We start from the raw sequence: 20102 nt of genomic DNA, 5'->3' as shown, positions 1-20102 counted from the left end.
CTAATGTATGCACAGTTCCAAAATAGCTCACTCTGTAACTGCATAGCATTGAAAACTGTACTAAAAAAAATCCAACAAAAGCACCTCTAGAAGATGCTCCTTCATCTTCGAACACTGGCAGGAGGATGCCTTTGTTATTTGTTTTTTAGTATTGAAAAAAAAGGGGAACAGATATGATAGTGTTTCGTAGTTTTAGAGGGGTTTTATCTCAGTATCTCTGTCTTTGTAAAAGTTATTTCATCAGAACATATGACAGTAAGATTCAGGATTATTTAATTAACTCTTTGGAACACAGTTTAAGTACCAACATGCCCCATGTTATGGTGTTTATTTTTTTTAATGTTTGAATTATTGATGAAATTGTAATAAAGAGTTACATTGATGCAAAAAAGATTAGAAGAAAATGATGTCTCATGTTTAATTTTTAAATTCATAATGATAAAGAAAACACTCTTGTCCTTTTAAAAGAGTCAGCAGCATGGGACTATACTTGAAAGGATAACTTTTTTTTCTTTTTTCTCTAATGTTTTGAAAAGAGTGTATTGAAATAGTGAAAAGGTATACAATTAAATAGAAAACGTTAAGCAGCTGAGTCAAAACAGGAACACAACCCTGATCTACTTGGGTGAAGAAGTGTAACTGAATTAAAATTCCTTCTTTAGCTCAAGTATTCCTACCTTACTCATTTGGCAAAATCAAGCCTATTAAATATTAGAAAAACTGATCTTCAGGACAAAAGCCCATATCTGTTAGGTTAAATCTTTCGAACATAAAGGAAAAACATTAACTGTATCAGTCAGATCATCATACCCATGTGGATAAAGAAGTTGAAATTTGGAGTAAAATAATTTAGGAAATATTTTCTAATTTAGCATGCTCTCCAACAAATACATACATCTTCTTCATTTAATATTGGTTAAATGCTTATCTGTATACAGACTACACAAAGAATGTTAACAAAAAAATCATAACCCCCAGGGTACCAGTTTTTCTGCCTTTTAAACAATGAGTTATTTTTCAATTTTGGGGGCAGCTAGGTGGTGCAGCAGATAGAGCACTGGGCCTGGAGTCAGGAAGACCCATCTTCCTGAGTTCAAATCTGGCCTCAGACACTCACTAGCTGTGTGACCCTGGGCAAGTCACTTAACCTTGTCTGCCTCAGTTTTCTCAGCTGTGAAATGAACTGGAGAAAGAAATGGCAAACCACTTCAGTGTCTTTGCCAAGAAAACCCCAAATGAGTTCACAAAGACTGAGACATGACTGAAACAATTCAGCAACAACAAAATTTTCATGTGTATGATGCAATATCTTATGTTATATCCCTAACTCTACGGTTGTTGACCTTATCCAACTTTTTACCTATTGGCTCCTTATCCAATTTCCACTTACACATTTTACAAAAAAGTAAAAAGAAGGTTGTCTTCAACTTTTTTAGTTCTTGTTTCTTTGAAATGCTCAAAGTATGCTAATCAAAATCTCTAGAACATACTGATAACATAAGAAAGAACAGACATTTTTAAACATTAAGATTAAAATGTAACCAAAAAGAAGTGAAAGATTAAAATTAAAACCAAAGCAAAGTTACTTACTAATTCTAAGTAACTTAATAAAGACAATAATCTTTACTAATTTTAGGCACAGGATGATTTGGGGGCAATTCTTTTAGGTCAGCTTCAGTCTGCTCAGACAGAACTTTAACGAGCTTTTACAGTTTAGTTTATATTGAGATATGTTAAGCAATTTACAGTTTTTCAAACTTTGAACGATACTCAAGATGTATGTGTTGCCAAGCTTTTTCATATTTCTTGTGTTTGAATGATTTTATGAATCTGAGGAAAATTAGGAAAAGAGAAAAAAAATCAAAGCCATTCCAGGATATCAGAAAGGTTTGTATTCCCTGAACTAAGGTCCAGAGAGCTAGTGGGATAATGGTGTCAGCTTGGCTTCAACCTATCATTAGTTAACTATGAGGAAATGGTGGGCTTAAAGAAGGAAATGCTAAGTCATTATGACTCTAGTTTATACAAAACAGAACTGAGTACTCCACTACTCTGTTATTTTGAAGACCATCCACCCCATACTCACAAACCTCAAATCCCCCTTTAATCTGCTTCCTAATTCTTATACTTGAGAAGCACTTACAACTGGTAGTATTACTTCATAGTTCGTACTCACTTGAATAACCTCCTTTCCTTCCCTCCCCAGGAGATACATCCTGCCCTTCATCCCGTAGTCTTGTCACTGCTACTTCTGTACTCTCTGCCATTGAAACTTACCTGTCCTCTAACTCATTTCCGTAAGATCCAAGGCATCAGCTAGAAAATCTAATAAACTAGTGGATGCTAATGGATCATTTAACATACATACATTTCAACGGTGAACATAATCAGAGGGAGAGAGAGCATGGCATAGTGGATCAAGAACTAACCTCAAAAGCAGGAAGACTGAGTACAATCTATCACACACACACACACGACAAGTACAATCTATGACACACTTAGTAGCTATGTTATTCTGGGCAAGTCACTTAACCTCTTAATACTGGTGTCAAATTCAAATAGAAACTGAAGCGAGTAACCTATCAAGCCACATGTTGACTTAGTTTTAAAATGTAATGTTATCTATGCTTTATTGTTTTTTTTTAATTTTTTAGTTAAATATTTCCCAATTACATTTAAACATGGTTCAGGCCTATTCAGTAGTATTGAGAATGATATACAGACTGTGGGCCACATGTTTTACACTTCAGCCAGGCAATGCTTTAAGATTATAAATTGCAGAAAAGTTGCCAACTTACAATGGTAGAGAAAGCTTCTTCATATGGAAATTCCCTATATCAGTGAAATCATAGGTCAAGTCCTTATGTCTAACCATTAACAGTCAGTTCTGCCTTTTTTAATCTTCACTCATTCATTCATTCATTGAAAAAGCACGTATTGAACAATTACAGTGTTCTAAGTATTATGCTAGGTTCTACGTGGCTCTGGTAAGTACAAAAGGATTATCGACAACTCCCTACCTTCTAGAGGCTTAGCATATGAAGTCAGAAGAAATGAGCGTAATCCTAGCTCAGCTACTTACTACCTGTGTGACCATTGGTGAGTCATTTAACTTTTTCTGGGTATACTTTTTTCCTGACTATAAAGTGAGGAGGTTGGACTAGAACTCTGAGGTCCTTTCTAGTACTAAATGTATGGTCCTAGGATCTAGTTGGGGCAATAGATTGTGCACAAACAACGTAACACAATGTGCTGTGTTTTATACATAGTAAAGATAATAAAATATTATGGTTGAGGAAACAGAGATTTGCCAGCTGAAGTGATAAGGAAAGACAGAATGAAAGGAAGAGATTTGACCCAAACCTTGAAAAATGGGTAAGAACCTGATAGGTAGGTACAAGGGAAACATATTTTAAAAAAGGAAGCAGATTGGGAAACAGAAGTAGAACAGTTTGGGTCTCTGAATGCCAACCTGGGGAATTTGGACTTAGCATTATGGACAAGAGAGAGTTAGTGAAGGTTTTGAATAGGAAGGTGAAATGACCAGCATGATAATCTAGGAAGATTAATGTAGCAGTGATGTGCATGTTGAGTTAGAGGGTAACGAGTAAAGAAACCCAGTGAGAAGGATGTTGCAACAGACCAGGAATCAGTTGATAAGGCTCTGAGCAAGGGTAGAAACTATGGAAGTGGAAAGGGGAAGGATATAATAGAGTTTGGTCAGAAATAAGAAAGAGGACTTTTTAATACTGGCAATTTCAAGTATAGGGAAGGTTCAAAACCTGAAAAAGTTTACATATACACAAATATATGTATAAAAGTGTGTTTGTGTATATATGTATTATGGAACCAGGAATGTAGTTAGGCAGGTGGAAGATAATGAACTTGCCCTTAGGCTTAGTTTTGTTCTCTTATCTCTCCTCCAAAACCCTCAATTCATCTTCAGAGAGGAAAACAGTTTTAGAATTGAGAAACTGGGGGAAACCTGGATCCCATGATAATTTGGTAATTTGAAGGAAGAGTAAAAGGATACTGAAAATATTTTTCTATGTGTTAATTAAGTAGCAATTTATATGGACTCTCTAATCCTAAATCAAGTAGAGGCTCCTGATAGAACTCTCCTCAGTGAGCAGAAATACTGAATGGGAAAAAAAAAAAAAGATTTAAGCCTGAAAGCATAGTTATATGAGAGCTGCCTGGAACAGGTACTCTCTTTGAAACAAAGAAAACAGTTCTTCTATCCAAATGCTCTGAGAAACAGACCTATCTCTACCTTTTTTTGGGGGGGGAGTGGGGCAGGATGGTCAGGGAAGAGATGTTGAGGGCGAGTCAGATACTGTTTTCTCCTAAGTCAAAGACTGGATACTTTACGAAGGTGGGGAACCTGCGGCCTGGAGGCCACATGTGGCCCTCTAGGTCAAGTGCAGCCCAAATTCAAATTCCACAGAACAAAACGGAGATGTTAGTCTTGACCCCAATGGCAAAGGGTTAATGGGCAGCCCTAGTTTGGATGGATAGGTCCTGGCCACAGTATGAAAGCTCACTCTGCTGCCCTAGCACTCCTCTCTGCAGCTGCCTCTTGCTCCCTTGGGCATCTCCACTTAAACTATGTGAGCTCCCTTTCTGGGCCTTTAGTTAAATACACTAAATAAAAGGGACTTACTTTCTTTCAGCATTGATTGGTTCAGGGGTGGGGAACCTGCAACAAATTGTTCTGTGAAGTTTGGATTCAGTCAAAGGGCTGCACTTGAGTATCTAGAGGGTCACATGTGGCCTCCAGGCCGCAGGTTCCCCACCCCTGCAGGATGTTTGCCTTTCTGAAAGTTGTGTCAGGAAAAAAATAAAGCTTATGGACCTCATGATAGAGGAATGATGGCAGACAGAACTCACTCTTCAGCTAATGAGTAAAAGATAGCATCCTGGCTGGGGACTCCAGCTGAAGCCAGAAGCTAGAATTAGAAAGAAGTTCCACAACCCCGTGTCGAGTGAAACTACACTGATCAGTGACCAAAAATGATCAGAAGACCAGAGCAGCATCACTGAACAGCATCTACATCAGACCTTCAGGGAGTAAATGCCCAGAAGAAATTACCAGTCTGGAAGGAACCACACATCCATCAGAACCTCACATGTCTAGAATAGACTAAGCCCTACCAGGGAACCGTAGAGAGCAGGCTCACTTCACCAGAAGACTCTGAGACCCATCTGTGTCAGAGCATTTCTTCATGTGCACACTCAAGGTACATGGGATTGCTCCACCTGTTCCCCTGTTTATTTCCCTATCTCTTCCTACTGATAGGGTGTGGGACAGTAGGAACTAGGTTAGTGGTGGAAATGTTTTATTGCTATTTTTCTTGATGTACTATTTCATTAAAAGCCTTTGATTTGAATTAATCATATCCTCTTCCTAACTATTAAAAGTAAACACATCTGCGAGGGCTCATAATCTATAGTTCTGAGTGGTTATGGAAACACAGAGTGTTTGAACTTCGTTTTGCCTTGTCTGAGGAAGCCATCACACAGTTTAAAGGGTGATCTCAGAAGCCTTTCTTAATAAATTAGAGAGGAAAACAACATATACCAGGTCAATGAGGGAGATAGTTCTATCTGGGTAGACCTTTCTAAATCACTCAAATCAAATCAAAAAGGTGTGTCTATTCCAAAGAAATTTTTAAAAAAGCTACCTTTGCTCCTGGATTCTGTCTGACCTTGTTCATAACAACTCCTTACACAAAATTAAGATTCCTGACTTCAGACCTGGCTCCAAGTTGAGCATACTTTCACTTGATTCTAATTGTGACTTAATTTCCTTAGCTGCTTGACTTCTACCGTCTTCTCTACTAGTTTTTAACTAGTCCTCTTAATAAGTCTGATGCCACACCCTAACCAATTTCATAGTATCGAGTACTGGGTGTGGTATGCAGGCTCCTAAACTTCATTATACCTCCTTTATTAAAAAAAAAAGAAAAGTTAGGAACATTATGATGAAAACTCATGCAAACTGATATGCCATTTTAAAAAGCTAACAGGGAGTATTTTTTTTTCTCCAAGGGTAGGTAATAGCATCAGACGCCGAAATTAAACACAGCAGGAAGAAGGAGGCAGCGTGGATTTCACCGAGTATCACAGGCCTCTGCAATAAAGCACTTAAAATGCCTTGTATTGCTAATTCCTTTCACAATCTCCTTTTATTTCCAAAGCACTGTGCACAGTTTTAGCCACGAGGCTCTCGTTGATGTTAATATTATACTGCCTGAATTACTAGTGAAACTCCTGTTAAGTTTATAATTTCTTTTTATGTTTTTTAACCTATTTTCCAGTTTGACATTCCTGATTAGAGAGATAGCAGCCATTTCTAACAGTACTCAAGCCACACTTGAAGTCATTACAATAGTAAACACCCCAACCCCTTACTAGGTCTTGTGTTATAATTGGAAATTTCTGTGGATTTAAAAGTGATGAATGAATGATGGCAACTGACTTTTTACTTCTACACTTGTGGCTATGCTACAACCTAATGTCTTCTGGACTCTGGTCCGAAAGAGTAATCCTCACATAAAAGTAGCTGTGTGCTGGCTGGTAAAATGTACGAATCAAAAAGGAAACACATACTAGTTGCCCAGTGATAGGTTGCAAGAGTGAAGAATCACTCCTTTACTTCACATCAGTCTTGTTTTCTATTCATGCAAGAATTTCTTGGCATAAGATACTATGTGTGTTTATTCTTTACCATCTAATATATCTTGGTTTTTCACTGCCTCATAGTAACCAATAGATTAATTTTTATATCCACTAAAAAAAAAAAAAAGTTGTAATACATTCCCTAATCTCTCGCCAGAAACACCAGTGTTGACTCTTTGCTCAACCTCTGATGACACCAGACCTAATTAATCTATTCTGTAAACCATATCAGTCTCAGCATTCTCATCCTTAAGACCATGTAAGTTCTTTATATTGCCCAATGGATTAATCTGGTTTGACCAGTTAGCTCTCTATGCAATCTATTCTCTCTTGGGTTCCCTTATTCTCCTGTTCACTATCCCAGGCATTTTTAGTCTAGCTTATGTTCATCCATCCTAGTCATTGACTCTGAAACATTTCCTATATACCATCTTCTATGTATAATTTATACTATATACTACACTATCCAGATTTTGTAAACTTTGTTCCGAAAAAGAGTCCCTAAAACTCCACCCCTACCCAAAATACTCTAACTATCCAATAATGAAATCATGCTTTCTTATCTACCAGGTAGGTTCAGATTCTGATTGGGACATTTTCCCACATTGCATCCAAGTCACCTCAAATTCTAGTGGAAAAAAATCTTGGAGTTACATGAACACTACTTAAAGTACAAATGTGTATTGACTCAGCACTTTTCATACAAAGCATTCTAAGCAAGGAGCAAAACTTCAGATCCTGAGATCAAAGGATACTGCCCTGTTAGAAAAATCTATCTCTCTAAAACTAATTGTTTTTCAGAATGAACTCAACCATCATGACCCTCATTCACTACCACCATCACTATCTCCCATGCTGCCCCCCTGCCAAAAAAACCCAGAAATAACTCAATTTTCTTCCAATTTTCTTAGATACTGGTTTCACAGTGTGTAGAAGAATGAATTGTTGCCACACCACCAACTTCTCTACAGTTTCTTTTAATTTAAAGTTACAACAGGAGGGAAGAAAAGAGACTTTCTATTAAGGGACAACTCCCTGAAGGATCTCTTAGCTGACAATCGAAGGACTGCTCATGGCAGTGATCAAATCTAATGCAACTAAGTGCCTCTAGTTGTGTGACGCATCACAGCAGGAGATGTGCTGAGGGCCACTTGAGTTCAATTCTTTGTGGTGTTGCAAGTTGGTTTAGAAACAGTAACAGAGAGGGGAGAAAAGGTTTGTGAGGTATTTGAGGCTCAAGAAGAAGTGACAGGCTTGTAGCTTGTTCCTTTCCAAGTGAATAGAAAGCCTAGAGGGGCCAAACTATAGAGTATACTGTCTTCCTAATGGATTATGGAAAATTACCTAAAAGCAGACAAGGTCAGTGAGGGTTACCTGTTGATATCACCCTACTGTGCATTTAATTAAAATTTGATCAAACTAAATATAAAGGCATGAAAAATTGTCATGAGGATACTTATTGCTAAATGATTAAAAAAAATTACCTTAAACATCTATAATGTATAAAGTCACTTATGTAAGAAAGATCCCATTCTTAATATACCTCTTAGGAGAGCCAATGACGAGTCATCAAATGATTTTTTTTTTGGTAAAGGTACTTGTTATATTTTCCCACCCCACCCCAATACAAAAGTGGATGAATTCAAAGCTCTGACAAAAAAATGCATCCCAAGCCCCCTGAATTCTCTCTGTTCTCTCTCCCACTTTCTCACATTAGTCCAGTGCATTACCCTTGAAGCCAAATCCAAGAATGACTGAGTGTCTCGTCGGATTAAATTCCTATTTCCACAGACCAATGACCTGAAAGGTAAGATGTACTGTACTTCACCCTGAATAAAGGTTCTATATAGCCACACTTAGCCCTAGCTGTGTTTCATAACAAAGTGATGATTATCAATGGCTAAAACCATAATAAATGCCTACATTTTGATTTTACTTGAGAGGAGGCTAAAATAATAAGGATATAAAGCAAAACCTACGCTATTATAGCATACTGTAGATTTGCCTACAATTACACAGGGTAAAAGGTTGATATAAATAAAAGAGACTTTATACTTGCTCCCTATAAAGTATCCTTATAAAATTATATTATTGAAGATCACGTATTCATTCATTCACTTGACAAATGTGTAAGGCATGGCACAAAATTGCTATTGACTAAATCACTTATTTTAAAGTGCTGACCTCATAAATCATTAGGAAGTGATACTTTTCCCCCTTTTTTTCCTGAATCTAAAAAGGTTCAAGACTGAAGCCTCTCGTCACTTAACGATTCCTGGATTTGATCACATAAACTAGTGTTTAATGGTCAGGACTCTAAAGAAATTAATGCATAGGGAAATAATTCAAGGGAGTCATGAAGACCTGATGTGAGAAGCTTCATAAGGTTCTTCACAATGATGGAATTGTTAGCAATGTACAGCACAACATTATTAGAGAGTTACTTTAACTCTAACTCTTGGGCCCTTCCTGTTTTTCCCTGTCTCCATCATTTAAGATCTTCTTCAGGCCCAACAAGGGATTCTAGATCTTCAGGCTCCTAAATAATTGCTTGGTGATGACAGAAACTCAAAGTCCAACTATGGACTCCTTCCCATACCTGTTATTAATTCATTGTTTTGTTGTTAGAAAATCAATAAGGTGCCTCATGGGCAAAGGGTATGTGTACAAGGGTGGTATTTAATCGTATCACAAATAAGGTAAGAATTTTTTCCAAACATAATGCTTATTAAATTAAATGACTTATAGAATTAAAAACATTAGTAATAAGATATTTCATATAAATACACATACGTACATGGTAAAAATATATTTATTCTTCTTACATTACTAAATTACTACTCGCCTCATGCACCAATAGCTTGCTTATATAAGATTTTACAAGCTTACAAAATGCTTTCCCCAAAATGATCCTACTAGATGGGTAGTACAAGCATGATCCCTATTTTATAAATGAGAAAATGAGGCCCAGGGAAGTTAATAGACTTGCCCACTTGAGGAAAATGGCCAACTGGCTTTTATGATCTGATTGGAGGGGTCTTGAAAGGTCATCCTACTAAAAAATAACCTCCCCCAAGGAGATTGTTGTGATGCTTGAAATTCCCACCATTAATTACATTCTCATAGCCAAAAATAAAGTTTTTTTTTTAAGTGTCTGAGAAAATATCATTAGCTACTGTCATTTCCCTCCCTCATTTTCATAACCACTTCCCTGGGCCACTAACTGATCTCTGTGACTTCACCTTAATACATTTTGTATAAGAAGGCCAGATCTTCCTTAAACATGATACAATGAAAAGAACACTGGCTCGAGAAACAGAAGACCAAAGTTCAAGGCCCCACCCACTCTGACATATACTAACTGCATGATCTTCAAATCATTTCCCCTGTGTGGCCCCCACTTTCCTATTTTATAAAATCAGGAGCTTGGAATATATATCATCTGAGATACCTTTCAGTTCAAGATCTATGATCCTATGTACATTACTTTCATCTTATCATTTCCTACTCAAAAATCTTCAGTGATGATGTTTAAACTCCTGTTTGGAGTTCAGAGATTTTTAGAATCTCCCACCATTGAACTATCCAGTCTTACTTATTACTGTTCATCATTATAGAGGAGAAAGCATGTTGTAGTTGAGTTGTTTCAGTTGTGTCTGACTCCTTTTTCATCCATTAAAAAGGTGCTAATATGGAGATTATATGGTATTATCTGACCTAAACCAAAGTATTTAACATGTACTCTCTTCACACTTAATCAAGTTGTTTCACTATTGCAAGAAAATATGTTCAAAACAGAATTTATCATCTTGCCCCAACCAAAAAAATGCATTCCTCTTCTTAACTACCCTATTTCTGTTGATGGCATGATAACTCTTCCAGCAATCCAGGTTTATAAATTTAGGCATCCTCAACTCTTTCCCTCTCCTTAGCACCCTCCCCCCCACTTCCAATCAGTTGTCAATCTTGTCAATTCTATCTCTACCACATTCCTCACATCCTTGTTTACATTCACACAGCTAGCACCCAAGTTCAAGCCTTAACCACTTCTTTCTAAGACATATAAACGACAAACTGATATTCCTACAGTACAGGCTGGATGATATCAGGAAGCTCCAGGGGCTCCATATACCTTGAGGATAAAATAGAACAGGGTTTGGTATTTAAAACTCTTTCCAATCAGACTCTAGCCTACCTTTTCAAACTTATCGCATTAGTTCCCCTCATATTCTTAATATTCCAGCCAAACTGACCTCCTTGGTGCTCTCCACATACATTTCATTCCCTATCTCTGCTTTTGCATTGGCTGTACCTCATGGATAGAATGAACTCCCTCCTTAGATCCAACTTATCTTGCTTCCTTCAGAGCTCAGTTTAAGAGTCAACCTTTGCAAGGCCAATCCTGATCACACCATTTGAGTTGTTAGTTAGAATGATTTTTTAATAAGTGTATGACCAGTACCTGGGCAGCTAGATGATACAGCAGATGAAGCACCGTGCCTGGAGGCAGGAAGACCTGAATTTAAATCTAGCCTCAGACACTTACTGTGTCTGAGCTGTGTGACCCTGGGCAACTCACTTAACCCTTTTTGCTTCAGTTTCCTCATCTGTAAAATGAGATGGAGAAGGGAATTCTGGAAGGAAATGGCAAACCACTCCAGTGTCTTTGCCAAGAGAAACCCAAACTGGGATCACAAAGAGTTGGACACAACTGAAACGACTGAACAACAATAAATTCCCAGCACCTACCACAGTCAGTAGCATACAGTGTTTATGTGTATACATTAATGTATAAACTGAATAGAATATATAATAATGTCATATATAATGCACATATCACCAAATCTGTCATGCATTAATATAGGGAGTTCTTGTTGAAGAAATCTCTCAACCAATGAAGGATCAGCATCTGTTATGAGGCTTCTTGCTATTGTTCAGTCATTTCAGTCGTGTCTAACTGTTTGTGATGCCATTTGGGGTTTTCTTGGCAAAGATATTGGAGTGCTTTGCCATTTCTTTCTCTAGCTCATTTTACAGATGAGGAAACTGAGGGAAACAGGATTAAGTGACTTGCCCAAGGTCACACAGCTAGTAAGTACCTGAGGCTGGATTTGAACTCGAGAAGATATCTTCCTGACTTTAGGCCTTGTAGTCTACCCACTGTGCCATCTAATTGCTATGAGACTTATACTCTTGTAAAGTTGCCTTGAGTACTGAGAGGTTATGTAACTTGTCCAGTATCAGATAGCCTATAGATATCAGCATTGGGACTTGAAACAAGATTTTCCTGACTCCAAGGGCATCTTTTGCTTCACTATGCCATGTTAATGCCACATTATGGCACTCTATGCCACATCCTTTATCCACTATGGCATATGTGTGTATGATTGTATGTGCATAGTATTGTATTGACTTAGCTATGTAAATATTGTTTCCCTCTAGTAGAATGTAAGCACCTTGAGAGCCAGGACTGTTTGTTTGTTTTTTAATCAAGATATTCTTGGTGCCAAACACAGTGAGTGGCGTATAGTAGGTATACAATAAATTCCAGTTGAATTAATGTCTACTTTCCCATCTTGAAAAAATCTTTATGAGAATAATTTGCAAATGCCACAAGGGAGATTTGAGAACAAACAGGTAGGATTTTGCATACAATAATACACAAGACCACAAATTTGCACTCATACAATTGACTAAAAGGTAGAGAACATAGAAAATATCACTCTGCTTGTTGCTTGTTAACTATTTTTTAAAAATTATTTGACTCAATAGAGCAAAATGTTTCCTTAAAGCCCCCCCCAAACAATTTGTCTTCCATGCATAAAGCAAAATCAGACGAGTCCTCAAAAGGCATAATTATAAAACTAACTTTCTTTGATCATGCTCTGATTAGTAATATCAGGTCATTCAGTCAGTCAGCAAGCATTTATTGAGCCCAGATTAATAAATGTGCAAAGCACATTGCCAATCCCTAAGGATACAAATATAGACAAAATTATTATTTCTTCCCTAAGTGATTTTAAATTCCAATGGGAGACACAACATGCAAATAACTGTGTACATTCAAGATATATACAATATTATCTGCAAGGAAAGGCACTGACAGTGAGTGGTTGGGCATCAGGGATGGGATGGGGTTCAACCAAGCAGAGTCTGGTACAGAAAGTGGGATTTGAGCTGTCTTGAATGGGGTAAGAGAAGCCAGGAGGCATAAGTGATGGAAAAGAGGATTCCAAGCATGGGGGACAGCCAATGAAAAGGTATTGAACTGGAAGGTGAAATACTGACACCAAGTATTGACACCATTTGCCAATGGAGATTATAGAGTACAGGGATGTGAGCAAAGCATAAGAAAAGTAGAAAGGGAAAGGGTTCTAAAGGGCTTTAAATATCAGAGTGTCTGCTATCTAATTCTGGGGATAATAGGGAGCCATTGGAGTTTATTGATATTGTAAGACTTGCATGTTAGGAAAATCACTTTGGCATCTGAGTTGAGGATGAATTGGAATAGGAATAGGCTTGAGGCAGGGAGATTAATTAGAAGGTTATTGCGATAGTCCAGGTAGGAGGTGATGAATGACTGCACCAAAGTGATGGCTCTGTGAGTGGAGAGATGGAGGTGTTGTGAAAGTAGAAATAAAATCTGGCAATAGATGATATATATAGGGAAAGTGCAAATGAGTTGATAAGCCTGGATTACTGGGAGAATAATATTGCTCCCAAAAGTAATAGAAAAGTTGGGTGGAAAGGAGGATTTAGAAGAAAAGATAACATTTTGTTTTAAATGTGATGACTATACAGATTAAGATGTCCACATGGCAATTGGCAATGCAAGACTGAAACACAAGAGAGATGAGGGCTGAATATAGATCTGAGAATAGTTGAACTCATGGGAGCTGATGAATTCATCAAGCAAAATAGTAAAGGGGGAGTAAAGAAGAAGACCCAGGACAAAACTGGAAGGGCAAAGGAAACTGCAAAAGAATGATCAAACAGGTATGAGAACCAGAAGAAAACAGTATCACCTAAACCTCGATATGAGAAAACATCCAGAAGGAGGGTGCTCATCAGTTAGATATGGGTCAAGAAGGATGAGAATTGAGAAAAGATCATTATATTTAGCAATTAAGAGTTCACTGGTTACTTTAGAGAGAACAGTTTCAGTTGAATGATGAGGTCTGAAGCCTGAGAGCAAGGGGTTTAGAAGCAAGTGAGAGGAGAGGAAGGAGAGGAGAAATATAGGGGAATAGCTAGTGGAGATGGTTGTGTCAAGTGACAGGGTTTTTTTTTCCTTTGGGGTTTTTAAAAAGAATGAAAAAGATTGAGTGAATCGGTAAGCTATAGAGAATCAGTTGGAAAGGGAGAGACTGAAGATTAGCAAATGAGGATGATAGAAATAGCAATCTTCAAGGGAAGACGGGAGTGAAGAAGATGGGACAAAGGGTTTATGTTGAGAGACGTGTCTCAGCAAGAAGAATGGATCCCTCTTCATTTGAGGTAGAGTTGAAGGAAAAAGTAGTGAGGGAAGATGTGAGATGAGGAGTGAAAAGGGAACTCCACAAATAGCTGCAATTATTTTTAGTGAGGTATAAGGTGTTGTCATCTGAAATAGTAAGGTATGGAAGGGATCCTTTGGGGGACATGAGGAAAGATTAGAATGTTTGGAAGAGCTACTGTGAATGGGATCACAAACTGACTACTGAGAAGTAAAAAGTTTGCCTTGATGCAGTGAGGGACCAGTTGAAATTATGTAACGTAAATTCAGAGTGGATCCAGTCACATTCATAATTTCTTTCAGCTCCATAAGGTTTAAACAGTGAGCTACATGCTTGCCAAAACTATGTGCCATTATCATGAACCAGAGGAGTCCAAATAAACAAGGAAATACATGATGATAAATAGTACGCTCCTCCACACACTCCTACTGTCAGGTGAAATTTTGTTAATTGTGTTCAGCCCCAAAGTACTGAAGTGTCACCTTAATGATATCCACAGTCTTTCAAAAGTTTTCAACCCAATTATCCCTATAAGAAAGTATTTTGTATTTTAAAAGTGTTTTAAAGTATTTAAATATTATATTAAAGCACCCACTAAGTGCCATACAATGCACTGGGCTCTAAGGATATAAATACCAAGAATGAAACAACGCCTCTCAAGAGTATGATATAGGATGGATAACCCATCAATACCTAAATCTTGAACATATATTGCACCTGGAAAATGAGCTAAGTTTGTATTTGAAAAGGAATAGGAGAGGAGGTAAATTGCCTTGGAGAAATTGCACAATACTTTTAATGATCCTGAGTTGCTCCCAGAAAAAAAGGTTCCTTTTTTAAACATCAATATTCCTCCAGGGATGCAGTATGGCCTTGATTCAAGGAACACTATAATCTCTAAAGAATTATGGCTATAGGTCACCCAAGATGCAATGGAGAGGTACATGGCTTGCATGAGTAAGCTGCAAATATTACCAGCTGAAAATTGCACAAGACAAGTGGCATATAGGATATGATCAGAGAGATCTATGACTAGAAAAGGAGGTGGTCAAATCTGGGTTGGACAACTAATTTATTTTAAAACTCTGATACAAAAATCACAGAATTTCAGAGTAGGAAAGGATTTCAGAATCCAACTGGTACTTGACAATGAATCCCCTCTACAAGAGATCCAACAAGTAGTTATCCAACTTAAGCTTAAAGATGTCTAGTGAAGGTGGACCCATTATTTCCTAAACCAGCCTATCCCACTTTTAGAAAGTTCCAGTTGTTAGGAAGATTTTCCTTACATCAAGTTTAATCTACCTCTCTGCCACTTTTCCTGACTGTTATTTTGGGATAAAACAAAATAAGTATAATCCTTCTTCTGCATTATAGTCCTTCAAAATACTTTAAGGTAGCTATCTTGTCCCTACTAAGTCTCCTCCTCTCCAGCAACACTGGTATGAGTTAGTTATTAGGAAAGAAAATGTCCTGATTGTGCTACTGAATGATGGCAAGCCCTAATGAAGCAACACAGTGGGGTCCCTTAGGTAAACATGAAGATCCAGAAAATCTAGGCTGATATTAAACCTAAGAAAAAGCATTACAGAAAATCAAAATCCCCTACTTCACAATTTTGCCTAAGGCTGGCCTTTCCCCCTTTTAAGAGTGGAGGAAATTAAAGCTTAGAAAAACTAAATAATCTTGCCCCTAGAGTCACTCAAATTGTGGCCTCCCTCCAAATTGTGGTTCATGACCCCTACGTTTCAACCTTATTCTATAACCTTAATATATACATCATCCTTCAATAACTCAGTAGTTCAGTTTTTATCGTCATCTTTTTTGTTTTTAAGGTTCTACTGCTTCATACTTTAATAAAACTTTGTTTTATTGTTCTGAGGATTGGCACTCAAAATTTAATTGAGCAACAAACTGCATCATCTCCAAATCTAAAACCCTTCTTATAAAGAGGAGGTATGGGATATTATTTATTTTACATCATACCTAGAAAAAAATACTTTCCAATTTAAGACAGCTATCATTCCAATTCTCCTACCATCTCCAAATGAAAAATGGAATAATGGACAGATCATAATTAGATTAAACACCATACTCCTCTAATTCAGTCACTGAATTGAGGCATTTAGGGATTTTATTCAAAGAGTTATTTAGATAGTTTACTGTAGCATTTTTTTGAAATGAACCAAAATGCTGTTTTTAAGAGAAGTTTCAAAATACAAATCATGAACACACGCAAACCAAATGTAGACAATTTACCAATGAAGTTTTAAAACAACATATGAACCAAAATTAATTTTCATTATGTTAATCATTTGAAGTCCAAGGCCAGAATCTTCTTTTTTGCTTTTCTTAAAGGAGCTAAGTGAATCCTTCCTTTCAATAATAAAAACTACATTTTTCAGGCTAAAATAAGGCCTAGGCAGTTATGTCTTTCAGGTCACTTTCAAAAGTCTTATCATAACACATTCTTATTCATGGATGACTAAGTATAAGAATTATAATGATGATTATAACAATTCTTAATGTCTAACAAGAATAGTTTTAGGAAAGTGAATTTTGTTTTATTTTAAAAGTATGTTATATTTGAAATCAATGCATTTGGGGGATAGTCTACTCTGAACAAATTTCATTCTATAGGGAACCATTACATGCTTATACAAACTGAATAAACCTAATCAGGTTATTCTGACTTGTTTAAATGTGAACATCAATTTTTTCGAAAGGGTGATTAGGAATATTTTGTAAGCATTGCACTGTTTCTAATTTGCCTTATGGGAAAAATATTGAACCATTCAAGCTTATTCTTATACTTCTGACCAATATGCTGGAAAATTTAAAATTCCATCATTTTCAGGCCTTATCCTACACAAGGAATAAGACAAAGACATCATTTACCAAAAAAACTATAAACTTTTTTCATTATCTTCTATTTACTCCCATACATTCTATCAAGATAGCATCTTAATACAGATAAATTTATTTTAACATTTGACAAAAACCATATATCAGACTAAACAGGAAATGCATTCATGCATATATAAAGTAAAACCAAGTTAACGTAAAATAACCCCTGGATCTAAAATGCCAGATTGTTTACAAACAAGTTTGAGAGTTTTCAATCCTGTATATAGCATATCACTCAACCGGAACAGTTTAAACTCAACAACAGAAGTAATACATGAATTCCATGTAAAATAAAACTAGACTTTTAAAGTTTTCTTGTTTAAGTCAGATTAAACTACATTGTTCATTCACAAAGGGCAATAAAATAGAAAGAAAGAAAAATCCCTGCTAATTTTTTCATTTATAAGGTTATTAGAAAAGAATCCCATTGCATGAGGAGTTTGGGAAGGGGGGCAGAGAGCATGGGGAGAGTGGAATAATTTCGATTAAGGATGCTGCTATATAATTAACACAAATAACTAAATAATTATGCATATCCTTCCCCACCCCCAAAATTAAATGTTTTTAAACATCTCATGTGATGAAAGATCTACCTTTTAGGAAAAAAAACAAAGAAGATTTCTACTAGTATAAGGGTTTAGGACTATTGCATCAGTTATAAATAGTTATAAATGTAGTTTGTGATTTTTATCTTGCATATTTCTGATAAACAAACAGATGATGACATAATTTGCAAAAGAAATTTGCAATGATGCTTAAGAAAACATCACTTCCATGAAAGTATTTATGATTTTAAATCACTGTGGCTGAATTTATGAGAGCTATATTTAAGTCCAGAAGAAGCACCGCCAAAAACTTTGTTCTATGCATCTGCAATCGAGACTGGATTCCTTCATTATCTGAGCTGACAGCAGTCTACATACAACTGAATTCCTTTACAATTAGACAGATCAAAATCCAGCAACTTCTGAAAATACTGTTAAAAAGCTTCCTCATTTTGAAGGTTATAAAATTTAAACTTTAAAACATTTTAACATATTTCAAAACCAATTCTCTCTTAGCTAAATCACTCTTTGCAATCAAGGTTTTCTTCTCTAATCCTGATCAAAAACTCTCCCTTGCTTTCCTAATTGAAATGTCCAATGCCTACAAATCTCCCATGCCTTTACTTCATTGGCCTGTTTTGTTTGTGTGGGCTTTTTTTTTTTTTTAAAGGATGCTAGGAGCTATTATTTATGAGCAGTAAGGAAACAAATCACTCTGTCTAGTCCTCTTGCAGATTCCCACACTTATTACCCCCAATCCCACAGATTTCCACTAGTCCTGTCTTTGCATAAAGTACAGTGCTGAGACTGAAAGCAGTCCCTGGGGAAATCTGACCATACCCTTCTTGACAAATTGCTATAGATATTCTAGGATCTAAGTTGAGTTAAAACAAGTCCTGAAACTTCTTAAAAGACAGGGTTGACTCCCGCCATCAGTATCTTGGAAGGGGAAGGGAGAGAGATTGTACAGACTCAGAGAATTCTCATTTTGACCTGTTTTAGCTTAGAATGAAAGATTAAAATGATTAACATTTTAAACTTAATTCATGCTGGGGGACCATTTCAAGACACTCGAAAGTGCAAATCTTACTAGGAAAATACTTACTTTACAAACTACTTAAGATAATTTTTTTTTGTTGTTTTTTTTTTTAATGCAATCGGTTCCTCTAACGGGCTTTGGGTGAATTCCTTGCCAAGTGGATCAATAATCTACAAACTGCAGCTAGCATTCTCAAACATTTCCAAACACAAGTTTGGAATTGGTCTCAATTCCATAACCTCTTTTCCCTCCCTCTTATTATTTTAAAAAAGCCCCGAAGTATAAGGGAGTCTTCCCTAAACCAGATCTTAAAGTGACACAAACACGTGAGTGCTTTTCACTTTGCACACATACTCAGAAAGTAGTTGCAATTAAAATAATTTAAAGCTTCCTGTCTCGGGAGAGCTCAATAATGAAGGATGAGCTATGTCCCTCAATTGCGAAGAGGGAGGGCAATGGCGAAGGAGAAAAGAAAAGTGAAATAGAAAGGTTGGGGGTGAGGGAGAAAGGGGGCACTTAAACTCTAGGAAGGGTGGGGAGTAGAAGGCTTTGTCCAACTTTCAGGGTGTGCCCCCTGACGTGTCAGAGATGGACAAAAAGAAAATTAGATGGCTCTAGAATACGGTCCACCACATCACCACCACCAGCACCCCTGATAAAAGACAAGCCTCTCAACGAAAATATAAAGTTATCTAATTTTCTAGGCTGGATTGACGCATACGCTGAAGCATCCCACTGGGCAGCTGTCCCTGATGATGACATTAAGGTTTAAAGCCTCCAGATGCCCCCCTCTCGCCTCCTCCTTTACCCTCAACCCAATTCCCCCTCCTATAAAGCACTTCATGAAACTCCGATCCCCACCCCCTCTCCCTACACCCCCCTCCCCCCCAGCCCGCTTCCTTTTCCTTATTCTCCAGCTGGAGCTGAAAATGAGTGCTGAGTGGAGAGCACTGTGAACAGCAGAGGGAAGCTCTTCTGCTTTGGATATCTGCCCACAACAATATCTGTACGAACAACAAAGTTAAAATGATTAGATTCAGGCACCTTACCCGGTCTCTTTAAAGTCTCCTTTTGCGTGGGATGCAAAGTGGAACAGTGATGGGCTGGGGGGAAACAAGAGGAGATTGGAGATGGATTTTGGTAGATCGCCTTTTTTCCCCCGTGTGTCTATGTGTGTATGTGTGTGTGTGAGAGAGAGAGAGTGTGTGTGTGTGTGTGTGTGTGTGTCTCTCCCTCTGTCTCTCTCGCTCGCTCACTCTTTCTGTGTTGCTCTCAAGGACGAGGTGAAATCCCTTTGCTGGTCATGAGGCGGCTTCAGAGACAAACAACACAATGCGAGTGCAAATAACAAAGGCAAAAAGACACTGGAAACAATGGGGGAGGAGAGGGCAGCCGCACCAGCTCTCTGTACACTCGCCAGTCACCTCAACACAC

General features: G+C 37.3%; 1 protein-coding gene across 1 annotated transcript in view; it reads right to left on the bottom strand.

Moving 5' to 3' along the window:
- The window catches only part of SOX5 (SRY-box 5), a 1269090-nt gene extending 1249221 nt beyond the window's left edge, over window positions 1-19869 (bottom strand). Inside the window, exon 1 of the mRNA XM_027838648.1 lies at window positions 19718-19869. The gene's annotated coding sequence lies outside the window, so the exon portion shown is untranslated. The remainder of the gene's footprint in view (window positions 1-19717) is intronic.
- Window positions 19870-20102: the final 233 nt, after the last annotated feature.

Source organism: Vombatus ursinus, unplaced genomic scaffold (genome assembly GCF_900497805.2).
Source record: "Vombatus ursinus unplaced genomic scaffold, bare-nosed wombat genome assembly UNPS02014830.1, whole genome shotgun sequence".
In the NCBI taxonomy this organism is placed as follows: Eukaryota; Metazoa; Chordata; class Mammalia; order Diprotodontia; family Vombatidae; genus Vombatus; species Vombatus ursinus.
This window is presented reverse-complemented; position numbering and strand designations above follow the sequence as displayed.